The following is a 19,692-nucleotide window of genomic DNA, read 5'->3' on the forward strand; positions in this document are numbered from 1 at the left end:
TGAATTGGGCTGCTATAAACATTCGGGTGCAGGTGTCTTTTTTATAGAATGACTTTTGTTCTTCTGGGTAGATGCCCAATAATGGGATTGGTGGATCGAATGGTAGGTCTACTTGAATCTGTTTGAGGTATCTCCATATTGTTTTCCACAGGGGTTACACTAGTTTGCAGTCCCACCAGCAGTGTATGAGTGTTCCTGTCTCTCTGCATTCATGCCGACATGTATTGTTTTGGGACTTTTTGATAAAGGCCATTCTCACTGGAGTTAAGTGATATCTCATTGTGGTTTTGATTTGCATTTTCCTGATGATTAGAGCTGGAGAACATTTTTTCATATGTTTGTTAGCCATTCTTATATGTTCTTTTGAAAAATTTCTACTCATGTCATTTGCACACTTTTTGATAGGGTTTTTTGACTTTTTCTTGCTGATTTTCCTGAGTTCTAAATAGATTCTTGTTATCAGTCCTTTATCTGATGTGCAGTATGCGAAAATTTTTTCCCATTCTGTAGGTTGTCTGTTTACTCTCGTGACTGTTTCTTTGGCTGTGCAGAAGCTTTTTAATTTGATCAGGTCCCATTCATTTATTTTATTGTTGCTGTGATGGCCTTAGGGGTCTTCCTCATAAATTCTTTGCCTAGGCCAATGTCTGTAAGAGTATTTCCTCCGTTTTCTTCTAGAATTCTAATAGTTTACTAAGGGTCTTCACGGCTCTTTGTTCCACAGTGAGTTTTGTACCAGAGTAGCTATAGATGAACGCGGGAGGTGTAGGTCATTGCTGCATGTGACTGCATTGTCTGTCTCCTGCCAATGTTTCTCAAAGAGCAAGGACCCAATTGTAAGGAATGAGTATTTCTTTTATTTCAAATTGTTTTCCTGAGTATTTCGTGGCATATTTGCTTGTATTATTGCAGTATTGCAGTAGTATTGCCGTACTGCAGTATTACTGATGTGATGACAAATTGCTTTTAATTTTTTTATGAGTACCTAATAGTTGTCTCCATTTATGAGGTACATGTGATGTCTTCATAGAGGCATGCAGTGTGCAGTCATCAAATCAGGGTGACTGGACAACCCGTCACCTCAAGCATTTCTCGTTTCTCTGTGTTAGGAGCATTCCAATTTCACCCTTCTAGTAAATTTAAAGTACACCATAACTTGTTGACTGCAGTCGCCCTGTTGTGCTGTCTTATGTTAGATCTTGTGCATTCTGTCTAGCTATATATTTCCACCCGTTAGCCATTCCCACTGTATCCCCACTCTCTGCTACACTTCCTAGCCTGTAGTACTACCATTCTACTCTCTAGCACCATGAGAGCAATGGTTTTAATGTTTAGCTCCCACGTGGGAGTCAGAACATGGGAAGTCTGTCTTTCACTGCTTGGCTTATTTCACTTAACATAACGTCCTCCAGTTCCATCCGTCTGGCTGCAAATGGCAGGATTTCATTGTTTTTATGGCTGAATAATATTCCATTGTGTGTGTGTACCACATTTCCTTTATCCATTCATCAGTTGATGGACACTTTGGTTGATCCCAAATCCCAGCTATTGTGACTAGGGCTGCAGTCAGTGCGGGAGTGCAGGGATCTTTTCCACATACTGATTTCCTTTCTTTGGATACATGCCTAGCAGTGGGATGGCTGGGTCATAGGATAGCTCCGTTTTTAGTTTATCTTCCTAACATATAACCCTTGACTCTTCCCAGCCTGCCAGTAGCTTCCCCTCCTGAATTCTTAGATATTCACAGACCAGCTCCCCCCGGCCGCCGTTAGATGACCCCTTTTGAAACTTCATTGGCTGTGTTCTTTCTTTCGTCCCCCAGGTAGACATCGCTCTCTGACGCAGCTCGCCATCACCCCATGATTTCCTGTGCTCTTCCTCCACAGTAGCTACGACTCGTTTTTCTTCTCCTGTCGAAATCTCATGCCTTTTCCGACTAAGCAGCTATTAACCTCCACTTTTTTACTGCATAGTTCCAGCAAGTTGACCTTCCATTCCTATTATGCAACTTTTATGTGATTTCTATTTATGTGTTTGCTCCTGTCCCCGGAATAGGGAAGATATTGTGTATTTATCTTTTAATCCCTCCACAGCACTCGACACACTTTGTTTTACGTAGGATGCACTATTTCACTGTCTGTGGAATGAAGAGTAATGATTAAAATCACAAATTGTTTTTTTTTTTAATAACTTGAAGAGGTCGTACTACAGGTCAGAATATTCCCTTTAAGGAAATCATGTTCTGTTGACCATTAGGGATGATAAATATTTTAATACCCGGTGTTTTGGAAACTTACTCAGGGATTTAACCATTATGGCATGGATCGATAGGGAACTTAGCTCTTGTTCTGTTCTTTGCTCCACCTTGGCCTCAAAAGTTCATTGTCTTATTGTTTCATGTAAGGTGTGTTAGCGTTGTACCTCCTATTATAATAATATTTTGCTCAAGTCACTCATTTCTATGTTTATGCAGTGGGTATTTTGGTGTTCATGCAGTACTCAGTATGTGTTTTATTTGGAATAAATAATGACCATCATTTGAAGTTTAAACTGTACTTCTTTTGGAATGTGTCTGTACGTATTTATAACGTAATGAAAAGTGGTGGTTTAGAAGTGAACTAGGCTTGTTGTTTTAGAGTGTCGAGGACCTGGAGGAGGATCATGGAAATCTTATTGGTGAAGGAGGTGAGCTTAGAAAAGAATTGGCCACGTTGCAAACAAAACTGACGATGGAAACTGTAAGTAATGTATCTGAAACTCAAAACTAAGGATTGATTAAGCACTAAGGTATTGTATTGGCTGAATTTTTCATAGTACACAAAGATGAAACAAATGATTAATATTTCTTCCTGTAACAGCAGTGAGAAGAAGTAGCCAGTGTTCATATGATTCTACAGTCCCTGTTATTCTGATGACACTTTGAAAAACGAAGCTGAACCTGTGTGATAGGATACAGTCGTAAAATGAGCTACATGAAGCCAATGTGGCCTAAAAAGTCTAGTTTCAATTACTACAGGTTCTTTGTTCATGTGTTTGTTCAGCACCAGACCCCATTTCTGTTAAAACTCAAGTAAAAGCTAAAGAGTTCTGTGAGTAGCAGATGTTCCAAAGTTGTATGCTTCAGGATTTCAGCTCTTGATAGCATTGGGGACTTTGTTTCCCTAGCACTGTCAACTAACTTTTAGCACTAAAGATGATTCAACTTTACATTTGGCCTCAGTGGATCTGTGTCAGTCTCAAATGGCAGAAATCACAAGTATGGAAGGTTACACTGTTCTTACTTTAAGAAAAAAGTTAAAGAAGATAAAATCTATTCTATGTACACTCTTTTGTACAAAATTAGTAAGTTACAAAACCGATTCTAATGCCATAAAACTCCAGAGGAAATATGTTCTGCGGATTTACAGGACTTAATAAAGGCTATCCAAGTTTGTGCCCCAGAAGAAGTTACACTGCCAAAAATCATTAAGGCCACAGAATAAGATATATAAATGTCACTTGTGAGGCATAGATTTGTGAAAATTTCACTTTCACAAAAAAAATTCAAAATTTCATTTAATGATTTGTGTCCACTGTAATTGATAAATCATGCCTGCCCCTAGCATAAGTAAAAGTATTTAATTAATGTGTATATGCCTAATGACCTATGGTTCAATATTTTATAACTTTCTGTAGAGACAGAATTTTTTTAAAAGTGTAATGTTCAGTTAGCTTATGCAGAGTTGCTTTTATATCATCTAAATACGAGAAAAATTAATTCTCTCCCTTTGTCTTTTATAATGTGATTGATGGTTTCACACATGAAATATGCAATCTTCAATTGTACGTCTTGCATTTAATGAGCAAAAAGTTGTTTCCGAATTTGATATGAATAAGTCAGTTAAATGTGATCTTTTGCTGAGTTACTCAAATTGCTTTCATGCTGTTCAAAAATCCACTCCCACTTAGAGAAGACGAGTGACTTTCTCCCGAGTTTCTGCATGTTGACAATTTTTATTCTGGCCCCTGAACACACTCTCCACGTCATTTAATTTTTTTTTCCAAATTTTTAAAAACAAGTGCACTCATATTCTATTTTCCAAACTCTGATATCTTATATAGGAAGAAGTGAGGCCTCCACCATGAATAAATATTTAATTCTCAGGGTCAATTTACTTCCTGACTTTTGTAAAAGATTTTCCCCTTAATCTAAAGTATGTGTTGGAATATGTGTCTTCAGTATGATGTCAAAGTCCTAAGACGTCCCTCATTTGAGAACTTTTGCCAATAGGTACAGACGTGAAATAAATACTCCAGGGTGTTTTCTGTGCACTTAATTCTCACGAGTATATTCTTTTACCTTTGAGGAATAGAAACCATCACTATTTTGTATTTTATTCAACATTTCTTTTACTGAAGATGGATGTAGTACATGTTAGTTGGTCTCTGAGTTTTCTCATTATTTCATTATATATCATATATGCTTGCTCTATACGAAGGAGTCAGTGTCCGTGAACACAACCTTCCCCTCATCGCAGTCTCTCAGTGTCTGTGGCGCACAGGCAGCTGACCATTTATCCTGTGATGGCACCACAGAGGAAAACCATCCATTGGATGAGGAGTTAGCAGCCCCGTGTGGGAGGATTAAGTCCTTTCTTGACACCAGGGCTCCTCAATTAAAAGAATGCCTTACCCCCAATTGTGTGAGACTTTAGCAGAGACAAACTCAGACATTGGGGTGTGAAGGCAAGAAGGCTTTGCAAACACAGTGGTTGGTGACGGCCTGTAGCTCTTTCATGGCAGAAGGATCCTTAATCCTACATGGACTGAAGGTGACATGACACTGGGGCCCCAGGGGATACAGCAGAAAGCATGATGTTGTCACATTGCATCTATCACGCAACACACTGGGGACCTGAGGAAGGGTACGCTATAGCTCATGGCCTAAAGGAGAATCCAGAGCAGGGCTGTGCTCTTCAAACTCTCACAGGGTCTAGGGCTACTCGAAGGTGATACAGTGCCACCGAGCTTTGACTCCAATTTTTATACACCTGAAATTTTACGCTGGTGACCAGCTAACAAATACCCATGAGATTTCTTCTATGCAGAATTTACTGTGTCGAAATCCGTCAACATTTGAATGGCCAGGTTACTAGTTTTGTGCAGATATCTAAATAAAGCTTATCCATTTGAAGCTGCAAAACAACTTCATCCCTGTCTAAGCAGTGAGAGGAGGAGATCAAGGCTGCCCTGGCGTCTGTGCACACAGCCCCTTTATTGCACCCAGACTACAAATGTTCTGAGATGTCAGGTTGAACCAGGCAGCCAGTAGCATTTTTGCCCAGATCAATGAGGATCCTCTCAGTGCTGCTCATCCAAAACACATTGACACCAATTAGGTAGTAAGGCTTCCCAATCTGGAACCCTCAATTCCTACGTCTGTGTCCCTTAAAACAGATTTGTTCTCATTTCATTGTGAAACACAGTGATGACACTACCTAGGTCACAGGACCATCCTGAGGGTCAGTGCGGCAGAAATGGGAGGCATCGAGCTCCTGTCTCCCCAGTCTTCCTCCTCACACAAAGGCCATGAAGCCGGGAGTCACCGAGCCAGGCCTGTGACCTCAGAATGGCTTGTGTCTTCCCGAGATTTCCTACTATGCTAAGCTTGAGTTGAAGACAGTGACCTCCTAAGAACCAACTTCTATCAAAATACCGAAAGGTCCCCAACAAAGCAGACAGTAAAAACACTCCTCAAGGTGAGAATCTCCGCCTCCCTGTAGTCTACAAAATATGCAAATTAGCAACTCTCTGTCCTGACCTTGAGTGACAAGTCTCAAGTGCAGAATATCGTGCGCATTTGTTTGTTTAAATGTCTAATGTAGCAGATAAATTTTGACCCCCAAAAGGTACCAACTGATATATTTAATTTCTTGTGAGGAAAATGGGATCATTTACTTCTAAGGAATGATAGGATCGTGCATAGTGGGAAGTGCCATAATAACATCTATGGGATAAGAAAATGAAGAGTATAATCACACAATGGTATGAACATATAAAATGAATAAAAAGGGAGAAGAGGTAAACTTAATACTAAATCCAGGGCAAGGGTTTTTGAAAATACCAACAGTGCAGTATTGTCTTTCTGAATCATTTGAAACAGGCTTATGTGAAATATTAATTTCAATACCTACCTTTACCTTATAGTGCCGCATTGTTGCTCCTCAAAATTAAGACTTTGTAAAGGTGATCGTGGAGCTACCTGAATTTCAGTCACATCAGGTATAAAGAGGAAGGACAACCGACCGGCAGGTAAGGGTTTATGCACGAGATTCCTGAATGGGGAGGACTGCTAGTGCTGTCTCAAGCACCGAAGGTGTAGACATGCCTATGGGCTTAGTTTATTCCTGCTGTCAGTCCTGTGATGGAATCATCATCTGGCTGCACGGTTAAGTGAACCAGGCTAGAGAGCAACATAAGCTCCCTCATGTGGTCTCGAGGTGCATGTTAGCGTGCAGACTGGGGGAAAGGGACCCACTGATAGCATATATTAAATTGTTGATAAAGTTATCAGTGAGGTGACAGAGACTGTTACCCTCTGCATCACGTGCCCCTATAAGGTTGGAATATGTTTTACACAATCTTGGATCACCCTTGTAATTACAAAAAAATAATATTGAAAACTATATGACTTGAGGCACATTGTCAAACACACGCAAGCCAAATTGACTTAAAAAGTCAAGTATTTGCTTTAAAATAATCGAGTGGGCCCGGGCACCACATCAGATTTGGAGAAGGCAATACATAAAACAGATTGAGCTGCCTTTGGACAGTTGTTGGAGCTAGGTGATCAATACATGGGGCCCTTTATATTTGTCTCTGCAATGTGTACATTTCACAAGTTTCAAGAACCTCTCAGGTTGTGGAACTGTCAAAAAACACTCCTCCATCGTGGCTGGATTAGACAATATGGTGCTAGGTGAAACAAACCGATAGTCGGTCCAGAAGGAGACATACTGCATGCTTCCACTTTAATGAGGTAATAAAATAGTCAAATTCATACAAGCAGAAAGTAGAATGGGGACTGCCAGGGGCTGGGTGAGGGGTAAGTGGGAAAGCAAGGAGCAAGGGACATACAGTTTCAGCCATAGAAGTTGAGAAAGTTCCAGATATTCACCCACTAAAGAATTCAAACGAATCCACAAGAAGAAAACAACACCAGTGAAAAGGTGTTGAACATGAACAGAAGTTTTTCAAAAGAAGATAGACGAATGACAAGCAAACATATGAAAAAATGTTCAACGTCAATAATCATCACGGAAATGAAAACCACAACTAGACACCACCTTGGCCCTTCAGAAGGGCCATTATTAAACAGGTAGAAAACAATAGATGTTGGCATGGATGCAGAAAAAGGAATGCTCATACACTTTCGGTGGGACTGCAAATTAGTACAACCTCAATGGAAACAGTAGGGAGATTCCTCAAAGAAATAAATGTAGACTTACCATTTGACCCAGAAATCCCACTCCTGGGTCTCTACCCAAAGGAAAAGAAATCATTTTATCAAAAAGACACCTGCACTCGAATGTTTATTGCAGTACAATTGCAACGATATGGAATCAACCTAAGTGCCCATCAATTCACGAGCGGTTAAAGAAAATGTGGTTTATAGACGCCATGGAGTACTACTCAGCCACAGAAGGAATGAAGTAATGTCTTTTGCAGCAACTTGGATGGAGCTGGAGGCTATTAACGTACGTGAAGTATCTTAACGGAAAAACAAACACCACATGTACTCTCTAAAATTTGGGATCTAAACAATGGGCACACACAGGCACAGAGAGATGGAAAGGACATTGGAAATCAAGAAGGGGGGAGGTTGGGAGGGGGTGAGGGGTAAAATGTGACCTGTTGGGTGTAACGAACACTGTTGTGATGGGCACACTAAAAGCCCTGACTTAAGCATTATACAAGGTATCCATGTAACAAAAACATTTGCACTCCCCCAACAGTTTGAAAAAAAAGTAAAAGAAATATGTTTTCAAGTTACCAAATTTAATATGCTAAAAATCATTTAAAAAAATAATTTCATCTAGGAGATATCATACGCCAGACAGTTATTATTAATAAAAATACCTTAATATTTTCTATAGGATATTTTACACTGGAGAAAAGGGAAGAGCACATTTAAATTGAGTATTATTTGGTTTTCTTATGTGACCACAATAAAGAGAGAAACGTATCAAATGACATCAAGAACCATGTATAATGTTTTACATACCAAAAGAATTGTCATATACTGTTTTGACATACAGAGTTTTAATGGAAATGTCATTGCATTAAAGTAAGGTGCCCCTATCTCAATTAATCCCTAAAATTGATTTTTAAACACACTCTGCAAAATTGCTCCCTAATGTACACCTGTCCAAAAATTGACCACAGAAACAACTCAGTTCATTTCAGTTTTTAAGTCTTCATTATGAAAAAGAAAAAAAAAAAAAACGTAGCAGAAAGTTCACTAATTTACCTTTGGAAAGAAATGCACAACCATGGCCAAAGCACTTCCCTAAAAGAGAAGAGGAATTTGTTCTTCTGACTTACTTGTTCCCCATCGATAACATACAAATACTTATTGTTCAGGGTTAGTGCAGACGTTGCAAGTAAACAGGCTTTCCGTTCTACCCAGCATGCTCGTTAGATCATTGGCATCTCCATATAAGAAATATACAAGGAATATGAGATAGTACATAAGACAGTGTTTATGGCGTGTGCTAACACCCTGTTTCTGTGGTGCAGTGTCCTAGGTTTTACAGAGTTTCATGGGAGGCGGTTATAAGTTAAATATACAAAGCTCTGAAATCCATTCCCTGGTTAATGAATGGAATCCCTGACTTCACCAAGGGAAGGGATGCAGCATAACCCATATACTGTTTCACAAATGAGGCTACCATTTCTTCAAAACTGGCAGTAACTAGGACATCTTTCAATCTATCATTGAAATGAGTAGAAACAAGTGGAAAATGCTTGTAGAATGAGTGCTTTCCACCTCAAGCCCTCCTTATGTCATACCTGCATAAGGACATAAAAGTTTCAGATGCTAGTCATGATAAGATTAAAGGACATGCATTACTCTATCAGTTATTAATAACTGGAAATGGAATCACGATGATAGTCTCTTTCATTCCTTTTAAAGTGATAATTCCCTTTCTCCTTTTGCCTCTAAACTGTGCTTCAACAGTAAACATGTTGGTTGCTAAAATAAATGATTATATATATGTGTTACAAGAGAACTGTGTTTCCACCCTATGGAAATATGAAATGTACTACCTCTCCTCTGTTGTAAAAATCAACATCTTCAATCAAGTAGACGAGTTGTACTCTGCTTTAAATTTTTTCTCTTTCCTTAATTTTATATACATATATATTTTTTTCTCTTGAAGGAATGATTTAAACAATGCTACTGGTTTACAATAGTTATGTTAGCAATCACACATAGGTAGGTAGACTCCAGTTCTTGGTACTTGGTTTAAGTGTTACCAGGCTCCCACGAAGCAAGAAACCTCACAAGAAGCCGTGTCACATTGTTGAGGAAGTTTGTGTCCAGTGCTCAGCCCTGCCCCAGTGTTTATCCTCCGTATCTGGCTCCCCGTGGACCGGATGGTCTGACCCCAACCCCACAGGACCCACCGCCTCCCTTCCCACACACCCGCCTCTTCTCTCCTTCCTCACTCCCCCCCATCACAGAACATGCAGACAGACTTCATTTCACAAGTGGTTGATTTTATTCTCATCGCCACGGTGTACCCGGTTAGTGAAAGATTCCTCGTCCACACGCTTGGCCATGTCCCGGCAGCCAGACCTCTGGAGACTTCACAGATAGCTCTGAGGTTGCTGGCCTCACTCCGAGGTTACTGGCTGCTGAGGGTGACACTTGAGGTGGTGGAGCTCTCCCCGCTGTCTGGGGCCTGCTCTGGCTCATTTTGACCACATCCCTCTTCCAGCTGGTGACAAGGGTTCAATGGTGTTGGCCCTCTCCTCTCCTTGGGTTTCATTCAAGGAGTGGTCACTTTTGGAGAAGCTTTTCTCCTCAAAGTCCCTCGAAGGGGTCCTTTCGTCTTCCTGGGCACCTGCAAGGACAACAGGGAGATCACAGAGGGGCACTGGTTTGGGGGAAGAGGGTGGAGGTGGGGTGGGAGCATGGGAAGGGGTGCGGGCCGAGGAGGGTTTGCGCTGGGTGAGGGCAGGGGAGGAGTCTGGGGGGCAGGACTCGAGGGGAAGGCGGGGAGGAGCTTGGGTGGGTCGCTCACCTTGAAGCTGCCTCTGGACCTGTGCTGACGAGGGGCCTTCCTCTTCTTCCCCCTTTTCCCTGCTTTGACATTTGTAGTTGGTTGTTCAATGATGGTGCTGGAGGCTTCTGATTTTCTGGTCATCTTCACCGTGTCAGCGCTTCCCAGAGATCTACCCAGGCCGCCTGACCTGCCTATTTATACCCTCCCAGGTATATGGGCAGGCCACGCCCCTGAGCTTTGTTTGGTCACCGAGCCACTCCCCAGCCAATGGGAGCCCTGGGGGGAGGGGCTTTGACATCACAAGGTGCCAGCCTGACATCAGGGTGAGGGAGGGGGATGCTGTGGAGGCCAAGATGCTCTGGTGGGAGAAAAGTTTCCTTTTCTGGTTTCCTTAGCAACCCTAAAGAGCTTTCCCACACTGACCTGCCACCCATCCTCATTTCTTCATTTTCAGTTTTGGTGGGTCCCATGCCACAGATCATGTGTCTCTTCCCCAGGTTTTACGTGGACTTCCCATACAGTGGTACATTCTGTTCTCTCCCACCTGACACCATTACTTAGTTTTTGTATCTCCTACCTAAAGTCTCCCCATGCTAACTTGGCCCTCTTTAAGACTTACATGGAGATGTGTACCGTCCCTTCCTCCTACAAATTCCGCTCATGTACTTTGAAGACCATTCACTTCTTGGCTTTTTCATCTCACCTCCCGTTCTCAGTGTCTACTTACATTGCCTCGGATTTCTGTTTTCATGCTTGAAATTACTGGCTTCAGGCTGTCAATATCAGCTGGGCGTCTGCCTCAAGCTGGCTTCTCCAGAGAAGGAGATAGAGAACCAACAGCAAACGTACGTGGTACATGTATGTGTGTGTGTGTGTGTGTAATGGTATATAGCTTATAGATCTATTTTGTATTGTATAGCATTTGTATATGAATATTGTATATATGTAATCTGATTTAAATTAAGGAATTGGCTCACACATTGCTGGAGGCGCTGATACAAAATATGCCAAGCAAGCTGTGAGGCTGGAAATTCAGGAAAGACTTGATGTTGCATTCTTGAATTTCAAATATATATGGCAGCCCAGTAGTTCCAGTAGCTAGAAATTGAAACGGGTACTCCTGAGTTAGAGATGTGTAGAGTAGGCTCACATGAAAACAGACACATGAAAGAATTGAAGAGAGATAAACCCGAGCATATACAACTAAATGGTTTGTGACAAGCCTAGCATGAATAGACGATGGGAAAAGAATAGTGTCTTCAATAAATTGCATGTGGGAGACTGAATATCCAAATGCGAAAGGATGAAACTGGATCCTTATCATAGCCCAGCTCTGCTGGACGGGTGCAGCCCTTGCCTCCAACATTTCTGATAGCTAGCAGAAGGTTTGCTGTGACTGTAACCCCCATAGGCTTGTAGAAGTGCCTTGGTGAAATTGTCTCAGACCCTGGCCTCATTTCCCGTGACCTGCACCTAAATGGTCCCCCGAATAGGTCTGCTTTGCAGCACTTCATGGCAAGGAGCCCAACAATTTCACCAAGATGACACTTCTCCATGAAAGCTTTCCAGAATAGTATCCTTCATTTAAAGTGTTTCTCCTGTTTATTTCAATGCTGGAAAGGATCCAGGAACTGATAAATGTGGGTAATGTGTTTATCATAATTTCTGCCTGTCAGATAAGGTACTGTAGGCAGAGTCTCCTGTGGCACAGGTAATAACTATGCTATGTAAAACATTTCACCTGAGACATTTCTTTTCCACGAAACATTAATTTATGTAGCATTATTTAAAAATCTTGATATAACTCACAGGGATGATGTACAGAAGATGCTACCAGGATTCAGAGGTATGTTTTGGGGGCTATTTGTAGTTAAAGAGAATTGCTTGCAACCGTGCAACTTTTACAAAAGGAAATGTTAATTACTAGACTGTTAAATGCCTCCTTCTCACATATCTGATTTAACATAAGTACTTATTGTGATCTGCCTGATAGATTTCCTTTCTGACCTTTTTAACTGTTGTTGGGAAAAGTGAGAATACTTCTAACAATGGTGAGGTAAGAGTGCTGCTTTTGTTTTGTCCACAGGAAAATTTAATGGATTGTGACATACTAGAGGAAATTGGATGAGACACATCTCTCTTTGTTTTAGTGTGCACAGATTAAATGATATATCAGTTTTTTCATATCAGTTTTTCATGTTCTTAATTTAGCTATTCTGTTTTTGCAGCTTTCTGATGTTGTTTTCTTTGGAGTAGCAGTAAAAATTGAATTTTTATGGTTATTTTTGAGAGTAAACTATGTAGGGGAAAACTTAAGACAACTTTTCTAGCTAGTGTGTAATTGGATCAAAAAACTCATAAATTTTATATTGGCACGTTAAATGCTAGCTGCACTAACTGTATTGTAGGACCATACACTTTAAAAAGTCTTACTAATTTCTTGGCACTTCTATAGAGACCATATTCTTATAAAAGAGTCCTATTCAATTTTTGGCTCTTCTACAGAGTTAGTTTGTATAAGCAGTATATTTTGAAAGCTTTGTTCTACTTGGTGGTTTTGTGAGCTGTCTAATAAATTGATTGTTATAGATGATCTTGTAGGTATAAAATACTTGTATCATGGTACAGATCCTTTATGAGTACTTGAAATCTAACAATTGATGGTACATCCCGGATGTTAAATCATATGTTTACTGAGACATTACTTATAGTATTAAGATTTTGTTAAACATGACACATATGGATAAAAATGTTATATAAAAAGCTTCAAGAAAATATTTCAAAAGTGTTCTTCAATTTATTTATCTACTTAAACTAATATTTTTACACCCATGGACATTGTCTCTTTTAGTAAAAGCATCACTCTCTAGATTGTTTAAAAAGAATTTTCTTCTTGTATATTAAATAATTTCTATCCTTTTCATGGTATTGTTAAATAAAATGCTTTTGTGTATTTCATATAATGAGCTGTGACAATATTCTATCTAAATTTGTCCTTTGAATTGGGGGATAGTTTATAAATGTGAAAATTATAGTTTGTGTTTGAGAACTTTTGTACACATTTTAAAGATACAAACTATTTTGATTATTGGACTTTTTTATCATCTGTAAATTAAAAGTGATCTGCAGTCAGAACAACTAGAATTGGAATACTAATACCGATGGTTTTCACAGAAAAGTGAGCAAATCTTGTTTTTTGAAATGACACTTATGTTATAAATTTTAAATCTTTCTAATATTTTTGAAGCAAAATTTCCCATATTTTTTTGAATATAAGGGAACAAAATACTTTTCAATATTGGCTTTTAATGAATATTTATTTTCTATGTAGCTGACATCAAACAGGCTCTTCCTGCAAAGAGAAAAATGTTTGTAATGAACACGAATGCTTCCATCAACACCACTGATGAAAATGAGCATGTTTGGAAAACACAGCAAGAGAATGGGTAAGGTTGATTACTTCTTTGAACCATGATATTTGTGTCATTCTTAGTATTCATTGGTGAAGATAACTTTAGACAAACACTATCTTGTATTTGTTAGAATCTCCAGTGAACAATATATTTCACGTGATTTTTCTCTAAGCAGATAAGTTCTTTAGTTCTATAAACTCAGTTTAATCAAATTGAAATATATTAGCTAGAAGCCAACGAAGGTGATCTATTTTCCCCTTTCATATAACAATAGGGTTTTCCTGTAAAACTAATTTAATATACATTTCTGGGAATATGCTTGTTGAGTATAAGGTAACACTCTTAAACATTTACTCTTGGGATAGTTAACAATAATCAGTTACATAGAAAAGGGTAATATCGTAAATATATTACATATTTTACTTGTGTTCACTATTCTGTTTACAAAATCATTGTTGTGCCAAAGTGAGGAAATATCAAATGAAATATTCCCGTTTGGAAGTCATGTCGGATGAATGGATATGATGTCCTCATTGAATCTACATAGCATGTCAAACTCACATGTTATTCAATGAGAGGAAATGAAAAGGAAACCACTTTTAGATAAAATGAATATTTCTGGAAAATTTTTAGTACAGTACATCTTCCTTTGTTTTCAAGGGGTAAAGAATGTAAGATAACTTCTCTGGTAGTCAGTCAGGAAGAAATACATTTAGAATGAAAGGAAATCATTTGATCTTTTCCCCATGAGAAAATGTCAGCTGCTGATACTCTCCTCTCATTTTGTGATATAAGTTATGCCAATTCAATTGTTTTGACTATGTTTATTTTTTCCATATTATTATGAAGTATGACTGTGCTCCTTATTACTCTTGGAAATTATTTTCTTCCCACACAGAAAATTTCACGAAAAATGAATAAAAAATTTAATTTAGCCAGTGAGCCTTTTAAATAAATTAGACTAAAAGACAAGGAAATGGGAGAATTTATTCAAGAACAGTTTCCACATCATTTCAAGGAGAGTTTGCATATCATTGTCATCAAAAGGTTGCATTTTGTAAAATTCAAAGTTACTAAAATTATAAACATTTTTAATACTTCAGATAATGCTTTGCTAAGCCTACGACTAACTCTCTGCCAAAGATCTACCGTCAGTACTTATTTTCCAGTAATCAGGAATGAACTGAATCATTCTACAAATAATTTGGAAATATAGTTTATCATGTATATTGATGAAATTATAAGACAGCTCACAAGCCAAGCACACTGTCATGAACAAATTGAGCAACGGTATCAAAACTCACCTGTTCATATGAAATATCCACACAGAGGAGTCAAAAATTGACTCTGACACTTAAGACTATGTCCTTTAACACAGTTAAGGTAACTGATATCAGACATGTTCATTTAAAACTTGCCATTGACTCTGATCATACATCACTCCATTGCTAGCCACGTTGTGTTTCGTTCTCCACTACTGGGGTTATTAAGGCGAATATAACGATAAGCAGGTATTTTCGGGGTCTCGTCCGGCACTCCTGCCACCCAAGGAAAAGAAATTGGGAAGTTATGGGAAATAACCGACATGGGAAAATGAAACATTGACGTTATAACTAGATCTATGACTCGCTACATGGCACAATGTGGAGAGATTATTTCATCAGTTTCTTCCAATATTCCACAGTGCATCAAATAAAAGCATCACCTCTCATTAGTAATGGTGCCATTGTCAGTGGCATTCTCTTCACATCAACAATTCAAAGGGGCAAGTAATCTATGGAGCTGAATCACACTCAAGACTTAGGTAACATCCTGTATCTGAGAACAAGGCAGTAAACAACAGGAGTGCCACTCACTGTCTGACAGTTCCTGCTGTAAAACTTATATGGTTTATGAAAAGTGTCTTCACCTACAAATATCTCCTAAAACATACCTTCAAATCTCTCCAGCATATTCTGGAACTCATTCCTGTGAAGACATTACATTTACTTTTACATTGTGGGTCAGTGAAATACCATGTGTGCATTAGAAGAAATGCCTTCTGCCAAGCGCTTTACATACAACAAGTGCCACATGAGTGGAAGCTGATTTTCCTTAATTACTTTACTACCAGGCAAAAATGACTCTGAACACATTACCACATATCTTGCTCAAGAGTGACTGAAAAGGGGCTGTTTTCTCAACCGTCACCAATTGCTGGATAGTTTGCTGCATAGAAAGCAAAAAAGACAAAGATGTTTAAAGGAAGGACGCGGGAGGCATGTCGTATTGGTGGAATTCCTGGGCTCTTGGACACCAAGAGCTGCAAAGAAGACCTACAGGTGGAACCGTTTAGGTGCAGGTCGCGTGAAATGAGACCAGGGTCTGAGACCATTTCACCGAGGCACTTCTGGAAACCTTTGGGCATTACAGTCACGGCAAACCATGTACTGCCTATCAGACACGTTGGAAGCAAGGGCTGTACCCGTCCAGAAGAGCTGGGCTAAGAGCTTCTGTAACTCTGCTGGGGGAGGGAGCATGAACCTGCTTTAGAAAAAAACCTGGGGCTCTGGTGCGTTTGCATGGTGGAATCCAAAGCAATGACGGGGCCCTGGGCCGCCCACACGCTTGGCCTGCCAAGAGACGAGACAGACTGTGCCCTCGGAGGGGAACAGGCTTCGGGGAGCCCCTTGACCAGCCCGCTGCCCCTCTGTGCACTTTTACGATCCATGCTGAATGTCATAGGCTGCCATAAGCTGAGCCTCCACTGGGGCCTTGGCAGCCCTCCTCCTAACGCGCTTCCTTCCCGGAGGCGCCATGGCTGGCTGTCTTCAGAAGCTAGAGATGACTCCTGACCCTTGTGAGTGCAAAGACATACTACAGAAATGGGGACAGGTTCAGTGAGAGCCCGCGGGTGAGGGCGAGGGTCTCCAGGTTCAACAAGGGTGGGGCTGGCTCACCCTCCTGCCTCTTGTCACAGCAGGAGGGGACGAGGAAAATTATGCCAGCGCCCGGTCCCATCTTGTCCCGGGCTGTGGCTAAAGAGCACGCCCCTGTCCCTCACACTCCAACTTCAGTCCCCTCTGCCCGCCCCTCACGGTGCCCTTGGAACAAAGTGGGACCCTGGCCCTTGGGGTCACAGGGACGCAGTGTCTGCTGGTTGGTCAGGGGGCACTGACCATGCGGAGTGACTGCGTATCCTTCGTCCTCTGGATGGGAAATGAACTGATCTGCACTTGTTTGGGACACTCAGGGGCGGGCCCTGCCCACTAGCCATGGTGAATTCCAGAGGGACCCCAGGTGACCCGGGTGTCCGGTTCTGACCCTAGTCGGGCACGAAGGACAGCTCCAGGCTGGGCCCACCACGTACCTTACATCCACAACAGACACACGCAGAGCACTGCAATGAGCCTCAGAGGACCTGGGGACCCTCAGGCCCGCCCTCCGGACAGCTCTCAGGGACCTCGCGGAGACCCCGGCCTCAGGTGACGCTGGGGACATTTCCTTAGAGTCAGCCCAGGCCTTGCTGGGCTCTACACCTTCAACCCCTGGGGCCACCGGGCCATGCCTCCCCTGCCTCCCCACCCAGTAACGCCTCACCTGACTGACCCGGAGGGCTGCCCCTCAGAGGACAAGGGCGACCATGGCACCAGGAGGACAACGCTCCTCTGAGGGCCAGTGTCCACGTGAGAGCAGCTGGCTTCGCCGATTGGCCGGCGTGGCTTGCGTTTGGGATGCGAAGCAGCGAGGAGCCACGCCCCCTGCAGGGAGGCGGTCCACTGGCGGGACCGCTCAGGGTAGCTGGGGCCTGAACAGGGGCTCCCCAGGTCCTGGTCCTGGGCAGCGATGACAAGGGGCCGCTCCCCAGTGCCTCGCCTCTGGGCTCCTTCCAGCTGGCCCTTGCCCTGCGAGAGGAGCAGCCATCACCCTGAAGGTGGAGGCTCAGTCACCCCCTCCCGTGGCCGTGTGCATTCTGCACACACGCCTGTACCGTTACCCGCCGTGGCTTGGTGTCCCACGGGTCCAGACCTTGCTGGAGATGGTCTCCTGTTCTAGGTATGATTCCGCCACTTGCTGGCTGACTCCACAGTGTGTCCCCCACAGAGCCTGCTTTCCTTCCCCTGCCCCAGCGTGGACCACCCTGGGGATCCTCCAGCCGGCATGTGGCGGTTCCTGGCCCGCTGACCTCTGGGCAGGGCTCTTGCAGAGCAGGCGCCGCTCTCGTTGAGAGCAAATGTTAGTTTCCAAGCATGTTCACCAGAAGAAGGAGGAGGGCATTGTCACTTTACATTGAATGAAATAGAACAGCCTTATGATTCAGCTTAGAGTTAATAACTAAATTGTTACACGAAGGTAGACATTGTAACATTTTACATGGCATTCTATAATGAATAATAGCATTCAACCCTTTTAAGTAATTACAATCTTTTCTAAGGTAAGATTTGTTAAATATTGACTCATATGTATCTCTTTCCGATTCATGTGAATACAAAATGTTTGTAGACTCTATGGTTTTATTTCCACATGTAAGGATTCTGGAACTTCCTACTGCATCCTAAGAACAAAATGAAAATGTGAACAGACAAAATCAAGGACATTTATTTGACCCATAAGAGATAGCATTACACAGGGCAAACCACTACCTCCAAGACTGCATAGGCAGACACATACACCGAGTTATGTCTTACCTGAGCAGGGACTCATGAGTGGAAACTGATAAAGGAACCAATGCCAGGATAGGAAATCCTGGCCTGTAATTGGCTAATTGCTGGAGGCTTTGTGTGGGCAACTCTAATTGTTCAAACCTCCAGGGAGCCCAGTCATGAAGAACCCCTCACAATAGTGCCAGATTTACCTCCATGAGCTCAGCCAGGTACCCACAGCAGGTATGCCAGGAAAATCCGCTCATACTTCCAGCCAGGGTCGGGTGGGGAAGGAACAGTTTTTAAATATGCTAAGGCACTTTGTTCTCGTTAACAAGGCCTACCCTCAGGAGGAAATAGTTAACAAGGATCCCACCTGTTGGGGTATTTTCAGAGCCAAACCAAAGAGGAGGAGGAAGATACCCAACTACAGTCAACACTAGCCTTCCAGGAGAAGGGAAATACAGAACTCCAGCTTGCTCTACCCATCCTGTTTCACCTATGAGGGAAGAAAACACCAGGAAACTTCTGTGAAGTTTCCAGTACAGGGGCACCGGCTCAGTAACCACTGACACGTAATCACAGCACGCTAGAACAATTCCCTTCCCCCACACTGTACCATCACATGACTAAAGGCCTATTTGAATTAGTCACTCTTATCTGGTACATCATGCCTGGCTATCTTACAAGGTGTACTAGAAGGCAGAACACATGGTTTGAAGAGACAGAGCAAGCATCCGATCAGACATGGCAGGGATGGTGTAATTATCGGGCTGGGAATTTAAAACAACTATGATTAAAATGCTGAGGGTGCTAGTAGATAAAACATAAAGTGTCCAAAAGAAGATGGCCATTGTACACTGAGAGCTGGAAATCCTAAGAAAAAAACAAAAGGAAATGCTAGAGATCAAAGCCCTATAACACAAATGAAGAATGCCTTTGATGGCCTTGTTAGGAGATGCACATGGCTGAGGAAAGAAGCTCTGAGCTTGAAGTTAGATCAATGGAAACATCAAAACTGAAAAGCAAATAGAACAAAGACTCAAGAAAATAACAGAAGAGAATAACTATAGACTGTGGGGCATACAAAACATGTAACTGTGCATAATGGAAATATAAGGAGAAGAAAGGGGAAAATGATTAGGAAAAAATGAAAAAATAATGACTTAAAACTTTCCAGAATTAATATCAACCACCAAATTACACATCCAGTAAGCTCATAGAACACCAGGCAGGATAAATTCTAAGCAAACAAAAATATGCTACACCTAGGCATATCGTCAAACAGCAGAAAATCAAAGACAAAGAGAAAATCCCAAAAGAAGACAGACGGTGACAAACCATGTGATGTACAGAGGAACAAAGATAGGAATCACGGCAGAGGTC

General features: G+C 41.6%; 1 pseudogene; it reads right to left on the minus strand.

Moving 5' to 3' along the window:
- Window positions 1–17,259: 17,259 nt before the first annotated feature.
- Window positions 17,260–19,692, minus strand: part of LOC138378792 (zinc finger protein 708-like) — a 45,240-nt pseudogene continuing 42,807 nt past the window's right edge.

This window comes from Eulemur rufifrons, chromosome 30 (genome assembly GCF_041146395.1).
Source record: "Eulemur rufifrons isolate Redbay chromosome 30, OSU_ERuf_1, whole genome shotgun sequence".
Lineage (NCBI taxonomy): Eukaryota > Metazoa > Chordata > Mammalia > Primates > Lemuridae > Eulemur > Eulemur rufifrons.